The sequence below is a fragment of the Rutidosis leptorrhynchoides genome, chromosome 2 (genome assembly GCF_046630445.1).
Source record: "Rutidosis leptorrhynchoides isolate AG116_Rl617_1_P2 chromosome 2, CSIRO_AGI_Rlap_v1, whole genome shotgun sequence".
NCBI classification, from domain to species: Eukaryota; Viridiplantae; Streptophyta; class Magnoliopsida; order Asterales; family Asteraceae; genus Rutidosis; species Rutidosis leptorrhynchoides.
The window spans coordinates 482652738-482657923 of NC_092334.1; the positions used below are offsets into that span (position 1 = coordinate 482652738).

At 41.2% G+C, this 5186-nt stretch overlaps 1 long non-coding RNA gene across 1 annotated transcript; it reads left to right on the plus strand.

The window, feature by feature from the left end:
* Nucleotides 1-2685: 2685 nt before the first annotated feature.
* LOC139892644 (uncharacterized) lies at nt 2686-4793 on the plus strand. Its single transcript, XR_011774184.1, has 3 exons — nt 2686-2894; nt 4064-4130; nt 4594-4793. It is a non-coding gene; the product is annotated as an uncharacterized lncRNA (long non-coding RNA).
* The last annotated feature ends 393 nt before the right edge of the window (nt 4794-5186 follow it).

A 5186-nucleotide genomic window follows, 5' to 3' on the forward strand; every position in this document is an offset into this window, starting at 1 on the left:
CTCCGCTCGGGTTATCATCAATTGAGGGTTAAGGGGGAAGATGTCTCCAAAACCGCTTTCCGAACTCGTTATGGTAGTTATGAATTCCTTGTCATGCCATTTGGTCTCACTAACGCACCGGCGGTGTTCATGGATCTTATGAACCGCGTGTGCAAACCGTATCTTGACAAATTCGTTATTGTGTTCATCGATGACATATTGATCTATTCTAAAAATGAAGAAGAGCACGAACAACATCTCCGACTTGTGCTTGAACTTTTAAGACAAAAACAACTCTATGCCAAATTCTCCAAGTGTGAATTTTGGTTAAAGGAGGTTCAATTTCTTGGTCATGTTGTAAGTGACCAAGGTATTAAAGTCGATCCAACGAAAATCGAAGCCATTAGCAAATGGGAGACTCCTACTACTCCTACTCACATTCGTCAATTTTTGGGTCTCGCCGGGTACTATCGTAGATTCATCGAAAATTTCTCTTTGGTTGCACGTCCTCTAACCGCATTGACTCACAAGGGAAAGAAATTCATTTGGGCGACCGAACATGAATCCGCATTCCAAATCTTGAAAACAAAGCTAACCACCGCTCCTATCTTGTCACTTCCCGAAGGCAATGATGACTTTGTTGTATATTGCGATGCCTCAAAACATGGTTTTGGGTGTGTATTGATGCAACGAACGAAAGTCATTGCTTATGCTTCTCGACAACTCAAAATTCATGAACGAAACTACACGACGCATGATCTCGAACTCGGAGCCGTCGTCTTTGCACTTAAAATGTGGAGACACTATCTTTATGGAACCAAGAGTACTATCTTTACCGACCACAAAAGTCTCCAACACATTTTCGATCAAAAGCAACTAAACATGAGACAACGAAGGTGGATTGAAACCTTAAACGATTACGATTGCGAGCTTCGTTACCATCCCGGGAAGGCAAATGTAGTAGCCGATGCCTTAAGCCGAAAAGAAAGAGCGGTGCCTCTCGTGTCCGAGCTTTAAACATCACCATTCACACCAACCTTAATAGCCAAATTCGGGTAGCCCAAGATGAGGCTCTCAAGGATGAAAACATCTCTCTCGAACACTTGAACGTCCTCACTTCTCGATTCGAAGTTAAAGAAACCGGACTCCGATATTTCGCCGGAAGAATTTGGGTGCCTAGTTATGGGGATCTACGAAGCCTTATTTTAGATGAAGCCCATAAGTCACGATACTCGATTCACCCCGGTGCCAATAAGATGTACCACGACCTTAAACAACTATATTGGTGGCCGAACATCAAAAGGGACGTAGCTACTTATGTTTCCAAGTGTTTGACATGTTCCAAAGTCAAAGCCGAACACCAAAGACCGTCCGGACTACTTCGACAACCCGAGATCCCGCAATGGAAGTGGGAAAGGATAACGATGGATTTTATCACCAAGCTACCAAAAACGACGGGCGGTTATGATACCATTTGGGTTATTGTTGACCGTCTCACCAAATCCGCACACTTCCTTGCCATGAAAGAAACGGACAAAATGGAGAAACTTGCACAACTTTACATTAAGGAGATCGTAGCCCGACACGGTGTACCTTTATCGATTATCTCCGACCGAGATGGCCGTTTCGTTTCTAGATTTTGGCGTACATTGCAAGAAGCGTTGGGAACGCGTTTAGACATGAGCACCGCATATCATCCTCAAACCGACGGACAAAGCGAACGTACAATTCAAACCTTAGAGGACATGTTACGAGCTTGCGTGGTTGATTTCGGAAAAGCTTGGGACAAGCACTTACCTCTCGCCGAGTTCTCTTACAACAATAGTTATCACGCGAGTATTAAAGCCGCACCTTTTGAAGCGCTATATGGCCGCAAATGTCGTTCACCTCTTTGTTGGGCCGAGGTAGGCGACGTGCAAATCACCGGACCCGAACTCATTCACGAAACTACCGAGAAAATCGTTCAAATCCGAGATAGGCTTAGGACGGCCCGGAGTCGTCAAAAGTGCTATACCGACAAAAGACGCAACGACCTTGAATTTCAAGTCGGTGACCGCGTCATGTTAAAAGTCGCACCTTGGAAGGGTGTAATCCGTTTTGGGAAACGCGGGAAGCTAAATCCGCGGTATATTGGTCCTTTCGAAATCTTGGAGCGTATTGGAACCGTTGCTTATCGTTTAGATCTTCCGCCTCAATTGAACTCCGTTCATCCTACTTTCCATGTATCCAACTTGAAAAAGTGTCTTGCCGAACCCGATATCGTCATTCCTCTCGAGGAGCTTACCATTGATGACAAACTTCATTTCGTGGAGGAACCGGTTGAAATTGTGGACACCTCCGTCAAGACTTTGAAACAAAGCCGAATCCCGATTGTTAAAGTCCGTTGGAACGCCAAAAGGGGACCCGAGTTTACTTGGGAAAGACAAGACCAAATGCAAAGGAAGTATCCTCATCTATTCGTGAATTCGGAAACGCAAGATCTCGAGGAAGAAACAACGACTACTGCGCCTACTTAAATTTCGGGACGAAATTTCTTTTAAGGTGTAGGTAATGTAACATCCCGCCTTTTTCCATTCACTTTTCCGTTTAACTATTTAAGTTCCGTTATATGTTTATAACACATCTCGTTAATACGCGTTTGAATTATCTCGTTTAGGTAATTCCCGTACCCGTTTCCTAAGTTGAGGGACTAAAGTTGCCAAATGGAGAAAGAGATGACTAGGTCAACTAGTCAACTCTTTCCTCTCCATTCATTTTATCACCTCCCAAATAATACTTCACCCTTTTTCTCTCAAAACCCTCAAACCTTCAATCATCATCCAAATTCGTTCAAGAAGGATTCGATCAAAACAAATTGCATATTTGAACTCCTCGTGATCTCCTCTTCGTTTCCATACCGATTTCATCAATTTTGGGTAACTTTCTAAAATCACTAATTCTTGTGTTCTTGAGATTTTTAAGTTATAAGGTTGTTAATTAGTGTCTATGGCTCGAGTCTAGTTTGTTTATGTGATTTATATGCTCGATCTCGTTGTTTTAGGGTAACTAGCATGAACTTGAATTTTGTTGTGTTGTTCTTGAATTTAGGATGATCATATGTTGTTAGATGTTAAAAGTTGATGTTTTAATTGTGTTACTAGCATCACTAGCTTCAATTTGATGTGTAGGTTGCCTTAGAAAACTTCATGAACTTGATTATTGATTTTGGTGAATTTGGGTTAGGGTTTGATGAACTTGAAATGGACTTTTGATGCATTGAATGCCATGGATTATTATTGGTAAGTGGTTAGTTGGATTGTATGCTTGATTACCTTCAAAACGGCATATCATATGTATAAATTGGATTCCCGAAACTTAAATTGCAATTGATGAATTTGAAACTTGAAAATAAACCTTTATTGGTCACTTGACGGGATTGTGGTTATTGTATATGATGTTTTGCTTGATGAAGAGTGGTTAATTGTGTTCCTTGTCGAAAGAGCTTTCCGGTGATATAAAATACATGTTCTAATTGTTTGCGGATCATAAAATGTGATTGTTTGTGTTTTGGTTCGTGCAATTGAGAAATTCAGCAAACAGGGCCTGGAAGGCATTTGGGACGCCGTCCCGACTTGTGGGACGCCGTCCCACTCTTCAATTTGGGACGCCGTCTTGAAGTTTGGGACGCCGTCCCACCCTTCATTATGGGACGCCGTCTAGCCACTTGGGACGCCGTCCCATTTGGCTAAAACTGGCTGTTCGTTTCGGTCATTTGACATGAAAATGTTTGCTATGCTACGGACCTCCGATTAACATGAAACTTGGCCAACATGCTCATATATGATTATATAACTTAGAAAAATTGTCGGATATCCAACCCGACCCCGTTGACTTTTCTGTTGACTTTGACCCGACCAAGTTGACTTTTAATCAAACTTAACCAAATACTTGTGCAATCGTTCTAACATGTTTTTATACTTGTACCTTGCATGAAACATGACAACTTGACTCACATGCTACATTATTGAGTCGTAACGAGCCATAGGACTAATTGAACATCTTTGACCTATCGTGTTTACCGTTATTGATACGACCTATTGTTTAGGTCAAGACTAGCATTGTTCTTTGCACACATTTACTTGTCGAAGTACTTTACTACTCGTACACTCAAGGTGAGATCATAGTCCCACTTTTACTCTTTTTGAACTTACATTTGGGATGAGAAAACATAAACATTTCTTTTACTAAGTGAACACAAGTACAGGAAAACAAACATTCTACATACGAGTTTAGAACAAAATCCTCAATTCGATTATCATTAGTTACACTTGCCGGGTGTAAGCGAGAACTTATGTTGTATGGATCCATATGGGTTTGACAAACCCTCATTCAAACGGTTCGCTACCGTTTACGAATGAAATATATTTTCGAGAAACAGTGTATGTTCTAGCACTAAGTGATGGGGTTCAATGGAAGGAAATGTTAAGCATTGATAATTGGGTGCTCGTGAAACAAACTTTTGGAATGTATTACTATTATTTCATTGATGCAAATCTTGTGGTTCACTTGTACTTACTTACTTAAACCTATGATTTCACCAACGTTTTCGTTGACAGATTTCTATGTTTTTCTCAGGTCCTTGAACGATACATGATACATGCTTCCGCTCATTATTTGATACTTGCATTGGATGTCGAGTATATGTGCATTTCATGGAGCGTCTTTTGACTTTACTTTAAACCATGTCGCCTAGATTTCATTCGTATTATAACGTTGTAACTTAACTATTGGTTGAACAATTCTTGTAAACTTTGGGAACAATCTTTATTATGAAATGAAGGCGACATATTTTGGTCAAACTTTGTCTTAAAGACTTATGACCACGTAACGGGACCTAAGTAGACGGCGCCGTCAAACATGGTTTGGTCGGGTCGCTACAGAACTCACCAACCTTTTGGTTGACACTTTTAAGCATGTTTATTCTCAGGTACGAATTAAGTCTTCCGCTGTGCATTTGCTCAATTTAAGGACATTTCTTGGAGTCGATCATCGCAATGGGACCAAATGTTGATGACTTCGTCCAGGTGGGTAAGGACGGGTCACTACAGGTGGTATCAGAGCGGTGGTCTTAGCGAACCAGGTCTTGCAATAGTGTGTCTAACTGATAGTTGTTTAGATGCATTAGTGAGTATGGACTTCGACTGTGTCTGCATGTCAAAAGTTTTGCT